General features: G+C 35.2%; 1 protein-coding gene across 1 annotated transcript in view; it reads left to right on the top strand.

The window, feature by feature from the left end:
* LOC115450566 (inactive dipeptidyl peptidase 10) overlaps window positions 1-14,851 on the top strand; it is a 179,553-nt gene that overhangs the window by 108,593 nt on the left and 56,109 nt on the right. The window lies entirely within an intron of this gene.

Genomic DNA, 14,851 nt, shown 5'->3' on the forward strand with positions numbered 1-14,851 from the left:
AAATCTTTAAAACTACGCGACGGATTTTGATGCGGTTTTTTTTAATAGATAGAGTGGTTCAAGAGGAAGGTTTATATGTATAATAACATCCATTAAATAGTGGAGAAATACTGTTATTTTGTTATGTTATACCCGTGCGAAGCCAGAGCGGGCCGCTATGTTTTTATATAAAACGTTCACAATTTTTCTGTAGTGTATTTAGTATCAGCATTGCACCCGTGCGAAGCCGGGGCGGGTCGCTAGTTTTAAATATGTATGAAAATTAGTGTCTCAAAAAATGTCGTTTAAGCCTTTCAGCCGTCGATGTATTTAAAACACCAATGTAATTTATACTAGTACTGCTGTGCTAAGCTCCAAAGCGGTATCTCAAAAAAATCTTGATTTTTATGTCGTCAGATAGCTTAAAGAAATACCCATCCAATGAACTCACTTGAATAACGGTATCTTGTTTAAAACTTGTTAAAAAAACCTTAAAAGAGTTTCTTTATCTTAGTTTTACATACAAAACTATAACATTAACTTCTAACATACAAAGTATACATGTATTAAATACGAACACAGTCCGTCTTGTGACCACGAAATCTGCAGTCTTCGAAACTTCGGGAGTAAATTATAAAATAATAAATCGCGATAAAATAAGCAAAATAGTTTTATTTTAATGTTACATTCGCGTAAATATAAGAAATCATAATATACCAAGACGTTTGTATGCATGTATGAAATAGACAAAACCTTCCTGCCAAAACCAAGTTTCCTCTAACCTTCAGTACATTGTCAAAGCGATGTAAGAAGGCGACAATATCTCAACTGGGCAGTGAGACAATATCGGAGGGAACAAATAGATTGCGCAAATATTAGCAGCAATGTTGGCTGAGTAGGGTGACCAACTGTCGTGTGTTTTATTGGATACTTTCGGGTGCTACTTAATGAAATGGTTATTTACTGTATCAATTGTAAAATACATTTACACCAATCATATTCGTACAAAAATACAATATGATCATAAAATTTGAAAATTAAAACCGGAATTTTTGACGAAAATATTAATTGTTATTCATGTGGATTTTTGGCACAATGTTAGCAAAGGTTTATGAAAAATATGTGATTACATTTAGTAGCGCAATGTAAACATGACCTTGTATATATTTATGAACATTGAACACTGAATGCTTTTAACAGGTCCCTCAACTACCTTTACTTTGTAATCCTCTAATTTGACTAAAGTTAAATTACACAAATCATGCAATCGGAGTATTACATTAACATGGAACGGTTTTATTGTAACCGCTTGACGCTTCAATGAAACATGAAGCTAATTACCACGTAATTAAGTCTTGTTTTTGCGTTGGAGTAGTATTATTCCGCCCGCGTCGCTTATAAATTTACGTTTTGAAACATAGTCCTTATTAATCCATAAAATTCCTGATATATACGCATATAAACACATTTTTATAGATTTACTTCATCAATATTTTTTTAATAAAACTGTTATTGATTATTTATGGGTTTGACTCCCGGGTCGGGAAGAGATATTTGATTTTTCCATTCAGCTAAGTGTCTGAAACTTGTGCACGATATAGCGATAAGTTCACCCCCCCCCCCCCATTCGGGGACAGAATACACTCGATGAAAGTGGGGCACCCATTACGCCTTTTCCTACCCCTTTGGGGATAAAAGGCGTGAATGTGTGTGTATGATATTAAGGAAAATTTTATAGAAAGCCTTCACGATTTTGCATTACAGATTCCTCAACAGTAAAAAAAAACTGTCCTGTTTTATTGAACGATATTGCTGGTCACCCTATTGTCACTATTTACCACCCCACCTAAATTGAACTACAGTATCGGACGAATTCGACTTGGTTTCGATATTGACAATAAACTTGCTTCTTATTGTCTTCTAGAGTCGTTATAATACAGGTAACCATTGTAAGTTGACCTCTGGTTGCAAGATAGCGTATACCACGAAGAGGTCAAGCTTTAACTCTCTTTTATTGTTGTCAAAACTGAACATTGTAAAGAAGTTTTAGGGGCTGAGCACACGCTTACAACTTAATGAGAAGTAAAGCCTGCGCGACATCTTTAAGTCTTAGGGTGACGAAACCAAGGCTTGATGGCTTTTTCCAATCGTTGACGATAACATTATTTATGAGAATGACAGTTCCTAGAGATTAACTTATCGATAGTTTATGTCATACCCATATGTGTTTTCCAATTTTAGTGGCTAACGATTAAAAAGGTATCTTGGATTGGCTTCTGTACTTCTATCAATAATAATATCAGCCCTGTATTATATACTTGCCCACTGCTGAGCACAAGCCTCCTCTACTACTGAGAGGGGTTAGGCCTTAGTCCTATCAAACTTTAATGAATTTAAACACTTCTTTCAAATAGTGATTATAATGAATACATTCGGACCGTATTGTATATTGTCCCACTGTTGGACACTGGCCTCATTTACTAAGAGAGATTAAGTCTTAGTCCTCCACGCTGGCCTAGTGCGGATAGATAGACTTTACACACCCTCAAAATTCCTATAGAGAACTTCTGAGGGTACAAGTTTCCTCACGATGTTTTCCTTCACCGTTAAAGCAAACGATAATGCACAAAAAAAATACAATTTTAGAAAAGTCAGAGGTGTGTGCCCTTGAGTTTTGAACCTGCGGACATTCGTCTCGGCAGTCCATTCCACACCCAACTAGGCTATGCCGCTTTATCAAAATAGTGATTTCATTATCAAAATATTTTTATGTACAATAATCTCAAAATATATTTCGAGGTTATAATAAAATTTCCGAAATCCCAAACTTCCTATTGTCCCTAATAAGGTCTATACAAAGACGATTCGCGGTCACAATTTCGTGGGAAGAATTCGTTCAATCGTCGACGTCATTGAGTTGGCCAACATGACTAACCTGTAAGGCTGGCTACACACTATCAATATGGCATCAGTGTAAAATGATTAAAAATAAAGTAATATTATTGAGATTTACCTATTAAAATAACAATTTGACATATAAAGTGACAAATAGTAATTTGAAATATAAGCCGGTAAGAATCGTATTATACCACTACATGGTATACCTTCGCCACTGGCACACTGACGCGTTTATACCCGAAGGGACAGAAAGAGGCACAACTACACCCACTTTTCGCCATGTTTACCCGTCTCATATAGGGCACAAATTTAAGACTTCGGACTGACAATGAGCAGAAAAAAACAATCGCTACTGGCTTACTTTTTAGTTACTTACATTGATAGATCTTCCATTCGACTTGACGCGCTTAGGTTGGCGATACTATTCAGTTCTTTCCTGTTAGGCTGGCCGCATACTACCAAGCAATGACGACGTCCATATAATCCGATTCCTACCGGCTTCCCTTTCATAATTTATGTATAATCTAATTACCATTGGAACGATTTGCAGACCGCATTTATGCATATTAGTACTTATATATTGTGTGAAAATTTTTACATTTGGCCACCACTATCAAGTCACAAACATAACTTTGACCCTACATAAAGATATAAAGTTTTATGTCGTAGGTATCAGTATAAGGAATTTCGCTCACACCCAGACTCGAAACAAATAGTGAATTAATTCCCTCAATGTGGGAATCAAACCCGTAATATTTTATTACATGAGCTTAAAAATCTTCCATGTCTTCATTAATCTATATATATATAACAATGAATCCCTATTTCCCTTGGTCACGCCATTACGCGTGAACGGCTGGACCGATTTCACTTTTATTTTTGTTGTGTTTGTTATTGTTAGGCGAAGGTTCGCATGAAAAAAAAATTCAATAATTTGCGCGTAAAATTAAAAAAATTAAGAAAACTTAACGAAAATATTAATTTTATATAACTGTCAATTGTTTGAAATATGTAACTGTCAGCGATTGACAGAATGCGCGCTGCAAATTCATAGTAAAGACGGGACAGCGTCTGTCGGGTCAACTAGTTTGATGATAAAAGCATACTATCTTATTAATCTTTATTAATATTAATTTAAAAGTTTGTGCTGGGCGAATTTGGATGAAATTTCGCACACGGATTCACCATTTTTATAAATCCAGGCCACGTTTTATACCCTTAATTTCTCTCCGTGGTAAATATTTGAAGAAGAAAGAGAAAGAAAGAAAGGTTTTTATTGTTGGAACAAAACAAAAAATAACAGGGTTATATATTTATGTTATAAAAAATGTATATTATATTTGAATTTTTTAATTAGATTTTTAAGAAGATCGGAGCGCTACACTAATTTCGACACTTAGTAGAAAAGGCTTTTCAGTTGTGCGAAGCCGCTAGCAATACATAGCTTCTACTAAAAAAATCGCTGTTGCCCGGCCTTAGTTCATACAGACTTTGCTAGTGTCCCATTTCGTCTCTAATTTCATTTACGCCAACCGCAAAATAAACGTAATTGTGCCAATTTCAGACGGTTTGTCCATTATTTTCAATATAAACAATTCGATTTGATGATTTTGGACAGACTTTTCGTTATTTGAAAACGCTAATTTCAAAATGTCGTCTGCGTGACTACAGCCGCGTTCGCTTCATATTTTAAATATAATAATATCACCTATATTATATACTGCCCTACTGTTGGGCACGGGCCTCCTCTACTACTAAGAGGGATTAGGCCTTACTCCACCACGCTGGTCTAGTGCGGGTTGGTAGACTGCACACACCTTCGAAATTCCTATAGAGAACTTCTCAGGTGTGCAAGTTTCTTCACCATGTTTTCCTTCACTGTTAAAGCAAGCGATGATTCACAAAGAATACACACATAATTTTCGAAGACTCAAAGGTGTGTGCCCTTGGTTTTGAACCAGCGGACATTCATCTCGGCAGTCCGTTCCACAACCAACTACGCTATCGCTGCTTTATTTATTTGTAAAAATATATTTACATCACTATTTAGTTTAATACACAAATGTCCGTAATCTATTTTATTTGAGCTGGTTATAATTTTATTTCCAGACTTAATCGATACTAATATATAAAGCAAAAATTTGTTTGTTTGTTTGAACGCGCTAATCGCAAGAATTACTAAACCGATTTTGTTTTTTTTACTAATAAGAAGCTAAACTATTCTTGAGCGGTATAAGGTAATTTTTTTCTCGGCATAATAATTATCTCGGAAAAATAGAAACCTCATTTATCAACATCGGATTTTTATTGGAACATAAACAGATTATATACATACATATATAGGGTCTAAAATCATAAAGCCTTTCTTACTTCGGCTTTGTCGGGAAAAAGAACATACCTATATCTCTAGAAAGTTCGCACAACAAACCCCTTAGAAATAAATTTTTGAGTACACACTCTATCAATTAATCCTATGTTTGCAATACGTTACCCGGCCTTTAATACCGCCTTATACCTCAATCGGCTCTAAACGAGCCAAATACAGGCACAGGCGCGTTTCGAGCCAAATACAGTCGTGCAGTTGGATAGTTAGGTAATTGTGTTACCTTCGCCTTTACTGTTGCTTCCGCGTTCGAGTTATGTATGGATTTTGAGGTTGGTGAATAAATCGTCTTCGTTATTCGTTGAGAATTGAAAGAATATTTCTATTTATATGCGTATATATATATTTTCTTCTTCCTTTTTATGTCCATGCCATATGGTTGTCTGTAAGATATTGTCTCGAGTGATTAGACCGCCAATTGTTCTCTATTAATTATATAATAAGTGGATATACTATGCCTTTTACTCTTGTACATGTGTACAATAAAGAATAAAATAAATAAAAAAACAATTATACATTTTACTGGTGGTAGATATCTTGTATAAATCTGTAGGTACGACTATAATGATTATTTTAACCAAATATTTGCAAAACATCAACTCAGTAATACAACACAATTTTACCACTCAAAACAGAAAAATATAAAAAGACTAGCTGTGCCCGCGACTTCGCGTGGAAATCAGCGTGTCACAAAGTTTTTCAACCACAACACACCTACGCGATCTCTTCAACAGTAATCGTTATATTTTAGTCAATTTAAATAAAACCGTAATGTATTAACCTAAACCATCTTTAAGAATTGCACTAACTTTTAGTAAAAAACGTACAAAAATCCGTTCAGTAGAGTTTGAGAAAATCGATCACATACAGACAGCTTTCGGGGACTTTATTTTATAATATGTATATATTTCAGATGGAATTCGGACGTATAAACTGAATAAGATGTGTACTGATCTATAATATAAAAATGAAACACTGAATGTTTTGCTAAGCGCAAATCTCGAGAGCAGCTGAACCGATTTAACTAATTCTTTTTTTATAATATTCCTTGAAGTACGAGCATGGTTCTTACGGAGAGAAAAATTCAATTCAATTGAAAAAAATGCTTTGAAAAGTCTAAAAACAAAACACTTTTCTATACTCCCATACAAAAGATTCGTAATAATACTTAAAAGTCAATGTGATCTTATTACCATACCATAAAGTTTAAGTGTTAGTGGAGGGGTTCCGGGAAGGCAAAACAATTGAGTGACATTAGTATCGTGTAAATATTAACATCAAGATGTCGACCGTTAGGGAGTACGAATTTCGCCGGGTCACCTAGTTAATAATAAAATTATACAGAAGTTCACATTTTTTTTATTTAAACGTCTTATATATATTGATATTTAAAGGCGGCCTTAGGGGAACGCGAACAGGGCAACCGCCCGAAGCCTCGCGCTTACAGGGCCTTCGCGAGGGGCCCTAGAGGACCAATTTACCGATCTTATCGACGAAATTGAAAAATTTTGGGCACCTTTTTTTTGCTTGCAAGGGGCCTCGCGTAGTTTTTTTTTCTTTCGCCAGGGGCCTTGCGACATTAAGGCCGGCGTCATTACAGGACGCCACTGTTCGTATTCATATATATTAAACATAAGCATGATTTGAACCGCCATTTCATTTAGCGAGATTTATTACATTCATTCGAGTTTCAACCGAAAATTTAATTTACATAGAACGCAAAATTAATTAATACGAATACCGTAAATTAACAATATTTCTGTTATTGCATTCAAAATTAAAATCACTCTTCATTCGCACATTCACTAATTGTATTTTATTTTGAAACTAATCGCGTCAATTTGTACGCAAAAATGATAGGGATTTTACTAGTTCATTTTATGCAGTTATTAACCTTTATTGGGGGGAAAGGTTGAGAATATTTTAAACGTATTAATATTTCATACGACGTACGTAAAATGTACGCTATCCGGGCGGATACATACATATCCTATCACAAATAATAAAGCTTATAAATCAGTTTAACACAAACATCAGATTAAAAAATGACACATTGACTCAAACCACAAATCCAATTAACTCAACATATTCTAAGCGAAACTATTGCCCAGTAAAACATACATCCGACTTAGCATACAATATTGCGCGCGTCACCCGCAGAGGGGCAGAATAAATTGATGTCCGGCCAACAAGTGGGCAGCAAGCCGGATACAGAAGATTCAGTCTGAATACGAATTGAATTTTTGTTGAAAAAATTGTTACTATAATCGTCCAATGTCAAGGGATGGCGAAATAATAAGAATAAAAAAATATCTCGAAAAAACAATAATAATAGGGAATATATTATGTACTTGTTAAAAAAATATGTTATTGTTGGTCTTAATTGTTAGGACTTAAATAAACGGTTGCTAGAAAATTGTTTGCCTGAAATATCCGTCCTTGATGGCACGCTAACCAATAAACGTTTGTTATCTCTGGTTCAGTCTTTTGACATTATTGGGAAACTAATATAGCTGAGAATTTCGGCTACCTCACACTAGGCTCTCGTGCAGTAGCGAAGGGTGAAATTTTCTAAAAGGGAACCCGACACAATATATATTATACATTCTGTAAGTCAGTGTGTTATGGCGCGTCCGTAAAACTTCTCGCTTCATTGACTTCGTTACAGTGTATTGGAAACTGATATTTTTACTTTATCTCAAGTATTTTGTAAGAAACTTCAGGGGGATATATCATGTGAATAATATTTTCTTCGAAGTAGCTTTTTGTTGGGAACTTGCGAGCCAATCTGTTAGGGACGGTGAATATTTTCCTAACTCAAGGTCGGGGAAACTTATATTGATGCTAGATAGGGTTTCGAAATGTCTACCTTTAATTAATATGTTTGTGATGAAATTTTGAAGTGAAAATAATATTATATTCTTTCGGTATATATTGTAAAGCTAAATAATTAAAGGACCTATCCATTGATAGATGACAAGCGTCCACGACTGCAGTAGTAGTAACGCCAAAGAGAACTTTGAATCACAAAACGTTGCAAAATACGGAATTGTGATACTAAATATTATGAAATTTCATAATGCCTATAAAATACACTGGCTACATTGTCCTATAAGTTGCCTTCATATCTCAGAATAAACACCTATAATATATATATTAAAGTTTGTTCAACTAATAATTGGTATTAGAATTTCAATAGTAATTAACTGAACATTTTATAATGCCCCCCCCCCCCCCCCATGGACGGCACACTAATACCTGACTACGCCTGTGGTTTTTACGTATTGGGTAATTTACATTCATGAGTACTTCTACCAAACGTGAGAAAATCTTCACAAACATTCTCATTTCACTGGGATAGCAGAATCAATACACGATATTTTCTGCCTACTCATTATCTTTACTTAGCTAACCAACCATAGATTGTTAATGAAGATTGTTACAATTTCAGTTGCTTTCTTTTTGTACTCTGACAATAACAAATTGCCTACCTGACGGTCCATTAGTTATGTCAGGGATGGATCGAGGCAATATCTTAGGGCCCACAAACGGCTACTTAAATTATGAGCTATAAAATAAATGGTAGTGAAAAATCGCGTAAGTTCAAGATTTCTCATAGTATTGTATAAAGTTTGTAATAGTGAAGGCGGTAGGGGAAATAAAAGTCTGTGAGTGCCGAGACTAATAAATGTCTATTTATTTTGACACAAAGTCCTTTATAACAGACAATAGCGCAGTGAGGATAAAGCTGACTGTAAATCGACAGGTCTTGGGTTTAATTCCTAGTCTTCTAATATTAAAAAAAAATCCATTCCCTAGGTTTTAGTATTTTCATCGTAATGTTTATAAGCCACGAAGGCTCGTTATTTTGGGATCAGGAATAATGTGCGTTTAATGATTTCTTGTGTTTACGGGAATGTTAGACATTAAAATTAAACCCTTTTTTCAGATTTTTATCGCGGTTCTTATATTTTAATTTTTCGAAGGCTTTGTCCCCCCCGTGACCACGAAGGCTACGAAGTCTTCGAAACGTCGGGACCAAATTAAAATATAAAAACCGCGATAAAAGGTGAAAAATTGTTTGATTTTAATAATGTGTGTTTATTTTTTATTTACGTTCCCATTTTTATATATAATTTTGCTAAAATCGGTGATGTCAACAGTGCTGTTGACATCACCCATTTTAGCCTGGTCTATTCCTAAGATAAAAGTAAATGAATATTAAAGTCGATAGTGGATCGAAACGACAAAATTATTCAATGCCCCCTCGTTATATGCTGAATATGCTCCTGTCATCTGCCAGAATCACGCTAAGCGCTTACCTACACCCGCCATTTTGATAGTTACGAAATTATCTCTAATTTTCTAATTAAATAACGTTTACCTAATGAAGGATAATTAGAATAATTTGTGCCAGGAATTGTACTGGAATGAAGGGAAATTAAATGTGGAACTAGGTTAACGAAACTTTTGCTGCATACAACATATGAATGAATTATAGCTCAGTATAAAAGTTAGATAATACTGCTTACTATAGAGACTAATTCAATTATGGGCAATGAGTTTTCTGATTGGTTAGTAGTGAAATTTTCTGAATGGGAACCCGAGAACATATAATACTAATAATATCAGCCCTGTATTATATACTTGCCCACTGCTGAGCACGGGCCTCCTCTACTACTGAGAGGGATTAGGCCTTAGTCCACCACGCTGGCCTAGTGCGGATTGGTAGACTTCACACACCTTCGAAATTCCCACAGAGATCTTCTCAGATGTGCAGGTTTCCTCACGATGTTTTCCTTCACCGTTGAAGCGAACGATAATTCACAAAGAATACACACATGATTTTAGAAAAGTCAGAGGTGTGTGCCCTTGGGATTTGAACCTGCGGACATTCGACTCGGCAGTCCGTTCCACACCCAACTAGGCTATCGCCGCTTCATATAGGCACTAATAATATGCATAAATGTTATTCCTAAAATTGTTCTAATGATAATTAGATTTTATATAAAAAACAAAAGAGAAACCGCCAGGAGTCGGGTTATATTGACTCTTGGCCACTGGTGGTCAGACATCCTTTATCAATTTAGGTTTGGCAGTGTATGGCAGTGTATTGGTATATTCCAATAGCTCGATCTGGAAATTTTCAGGAGAGGCCTATGTTCGGCAATGGATATCCAGCGACTGATGATGGCAAAGTAATCCTACTCCCTCTGAGGGTAAGCAGTGGTTTAGATAGTGTCGACTGACGAGACATGGTTTCACAGTGCACACAGTTATGCCTGTTTGAAACCGGACATATACAGGCTGATCCCAAAACGACACTCACGTGGTCGTAGTGTGTCGTGTTCAGAAATCAGCCTGTGTATATTCGGTTCCAACAGGCCGGCATAATTGTGTTGACTGCAAAGGGGTAATCATCTCTCGTCAGTCGACATTCTATTAGTACTCCACAGTGGTTTCACTTTACCATGCCTGTATAGAAAAAGAACTATAACTTCAATTGAAATATTCTTGAACCAAAATAAAACCTTTGATGATGGTTTTAGTAAATAAAGATGATTATTCATAACAAAAAAGGCTTAAAATCAATTTGAAACGTTCAATTCGTTCACCTACTTTTGGTTGATTATACAAACCCACGTAAATTGAAGATGTAATCTTTGCACATCGCGTTTTACTACAAAGATAAGTTTTATATTTTACGTGAATGTCGATACCGTTTGAGATATCGACAATAATTCGGTAATACTAGCATCGCGTGACGCTTAAACGATCTGTTTGCTGTTAGGGTAATTTGAGTTGTACAAAGAGATGACTAATGCAGTATTAAATGTTGAATAAACAAAACTATTTGAATTACTGGCAACACTAATTTTAATAAAAATAAAAATGAAAAATTATGTAACAGTTTTTACCCATCCCCTTTCCTGTCATTAAATTTTTAGCGCAGTAGTAAATGGCAATCTTATATTTGAAGATCTAACTAATCAAAATATGTTTATTCTTTTGAATGCGTCGACCTAGTTATTAAAAAAAATCAAGTTGTCTATGGGCTAATTAGTACGAAATACAAAAAAAAAAAAATTCAAGTTTTTTTTATAGTAAATTCCGTACTAGCTAGTATTATTGTTCAGTATGTTCTTTTATATTCCATTTTCAATTGTTTTATATTCTAGACCGAAACTAACGGAACGAAATTATTTAATGCAGAAAAATTAAATTTCATTTGTAATTTAAAAAAGCATGATACAAACAATTTCTTTTTTTAAAACAGTATGACGTTAAAAGTAAAAAATAAAAAGCAAATTATTCGTGCCAGCATCACTTTATTGTATCAAAAAGTTTTATCCAAATATGAACTGGCTGTTTTTAAATAGAAGGACTTTTTAACCGAAATACAGCGCGTTACGCAACATTGAGTGCATACAAAAGCTAAAATGTTTTTCTAGAAATTTTGTTTAGTTCACTTCCATTCTATTTTTAAATTTCGTGGTGCTGGGCTCCTAGGATTAAACGCAGTCATGCTCAAATTTCACTAAAATTGAGACGGAAATTCCAGCTCTATACAACTTACATAATTATATTCGCAGTGTACTTATTTAAAGTTATATAATATACTGTATTTGACGGTAAACTTATCATAGACATTTTGTTTTTGTTACTATAACTGAATTTCTATAATACAGTGACGTGTACCATGTGAGCGGATTCGTACTGGGAACCCCACAAAGTTTCCTCAGCCAATCACAGCCAGTGACAATCTTCTCTTTACTTACATTCATAAATCATAAATTAATATTGGAAAATATTAATTATACTCTATTGCCAATACCAAAAAAAAAAATATCCATATTGATAAAAATAAGGTTACAACTTAACAAACGATAAATATAATTAATGTAAATAAATTAATACAGTCAGTGACGAGGGCTAAAAAGGCAATAGTCCGCAAAGAGCATTACAATACTACAGATAATAATCCGATATTGAAGTAAAGCGAGCCATGTGATAGGACATAAAAATAAATACTTAAAAAGTCTGAAAACAACACTTTTCTATATTCCCATACAAAAGATACGTAATAATACTAAAAAATCAATTTGAACTTTAACACCATACCATAAAGTTTAAGTGTTAGTGGAGGAGTTCCGGGAAGGTAAAACAATTGAGTGACGTTAGTGTCGTATAAATATTAATGTCAATATGTTGACTGATAGGCGGTATGAAGTTCGTCCGGTCAGCTAGTATTTAATAAATGCCAGTTCGCTCTTCCAAGTTGGCGCGCCTTATTCATTTGCGTCCTTATTTCCAACACATATTAAAATAAGAATCCGATAGAAGGTTATATTGTTTTGACAATTTCTGATACAGCTCAATTATTTTTGGTTAGTAATAGTTTATGAATTCGGCTTTAAATTTTTTTTACTGACTTTGTGACAGGTCGACCACAGGTTAAGGATTTTTTTCTTTACTAATGATTCCATACATAGGTCTACAATATCTCATAGTAACTAGATTACAACAATTTTGGTTCTCATAGGGTGAGAGAGGGGATTCCGCTATTTGGTACGTAATTCACCCCCCTCCAAGTTAGGGTTGTAACTCGCCAAGGTTTACCGCTCGGTGTAAAATGTCTGCTGTCAATTCCACTTTGCAAACGTTTCATCGGTGCAAGGGTAGAGTAGTCTAATTGGCAATTTGGAATACTAGGAGCTCATAAACTAGTACATGTCAATTGAAAACACCTTTGCTCGTAACCAAACGGTTTAGCAATATGTCTTTGCTCTTCAAATTACCAAACGGTTCAATGTTAATCTGACTCCAAGAGGTATACACTGATCCAATATCGGGCTACAAACATCACCAAATTTGCAATGAGTGTTACGAACCAAATAGTTCCCGTTTCAACAACACTTAGTTACATTTGAACTTTGTTCTGTAAAGGAAAGATGACATTTTTACTCGAAAATGGGCCTTAGTGCAATATAGAGACGTTTTCAAATTGAAATTAATTTAATATTGTCGAGATTATAATTGATTGTGTAGCCTGACCTTCATGATTTTTTTAACTCTCCTTCTGTTCTTGTCATACGAGATCACATTTGCGGGACCCGCCCCCTTCTAGATGTGACGTCACTTGCTTTGTATTTTTGCATGACGCAAGAGATATACATATTTAAAAAAAAATGTTTACAATAAATGTTCTGTATTTTAATGATCAAGATTTTGCCATGTGACGTCACGAAACTGATCCTCGCTACTTTGTCACATAATGTCACACTTTATTGTCACCCTCCCCCCTTTAACGTATGACGTAACATCGGAAAAATAAAAAAAATCGGCGATAAGATCCGAAAACTAGTTTTATTTCAGTGTAACGTAATTTATAGACGGCCCTTTATTGGTGAATCCTTGATCCAAGATAACAGATAGATATACCTGCCGCTCGATCTCCCGTTTGCCCGTGTAACTGTCATTACTAAACCACAAATGTAACGCGTATTGAAACAAAAAGCATTCAATCCGACACAACATCGGTGCACCGCGAATTTATGTCGACCACAATGCACGCACCATCTGTTGGTGCAAATATTGGCGATCATTGCAACGAGTAAAGCAACTTAATTTGCTATGTGGTGGACGATAATAGCCTCTATTCCAAACACATAACTGTTAAAGCCATTATAAGCAATAATTATACTTGGTCACTTACTGTTAGAGTTGTTTTTAGAAATCGTTGGATTTATTTTATTGCTTTTAATGACGAGTTTGTCGTTCGCCTGATGGTAATACGAACGCCCATTAACAGTAGATACACCATCCAACACCTTGAAATACAAAGTATTGTTTGATATTCCACTGCGCTCGCCATCCTGAGACATGAGATCTTAAGTCTTATTACATCCAGTAGTTACAGTGGCTACAATGTTCTTTAAATCGGAACACAACAGTGACTACACACTGCTGCTTGGCGACAGAAATAGACATTGCGGTAGAACCTACCCAGGCGGAATCTCACATATGAGAGCCACCTACCACCTATAAATTATAAGTAGGTGTGGATGAAATGTAGCATTGACATGGTCTCTATCATAGAGGCTATTTTTATCCCAGTAATTTGCTCCCATAGTAAATATTTTACACACACACACACACGCCTTTTAACCCCGAATAGGCAGAGGCGCAACTGGGGCACCCACTTTCCGCCGTCTTTCGTCCCATGATAGAGGGCGAGTTTATCGCCATATCGGACACTAATTCCAGACTCCGGCCTACTGAGTAGAAAAAACTGATATCACTTTGCCCGACCTGGAGATCGAACCCGAGACCTGCACTGCAGTCGTACTGTAATACAAATTCCTATCATTGACGTATATATTCTACAGACACGAACGTCCATATAAACTTTTTGTTCACAATCTGGACTAAATTGGCAACCAAAACGTCACTGTTATAACCTATTTATTCACTTGAACAACAAATAATTTTATTTATTTGACTAATATTTTTTATTTTAATCCAGGTTTGCTGTTAGACTCGAGTTTTTAATTATAAGCGCCACTCCGTACATAACCACACGCTGTCAAT

The sequence above is a fragment of the Manduca sexta genome, chromosome 4, assembly GCF_014839805.1.
Source record: "Manduca sexta isolate Smith_Timp_Sample1 chromosome 4, JHU_Msex_v1.0, whole genome shotgun sequence".
Lineage (NCBI taxonomy): Eukaryota > Metazoa > Arthropoda > Insecta > Lepidoptera > Sphingidae > Manduca > Manduca sexta.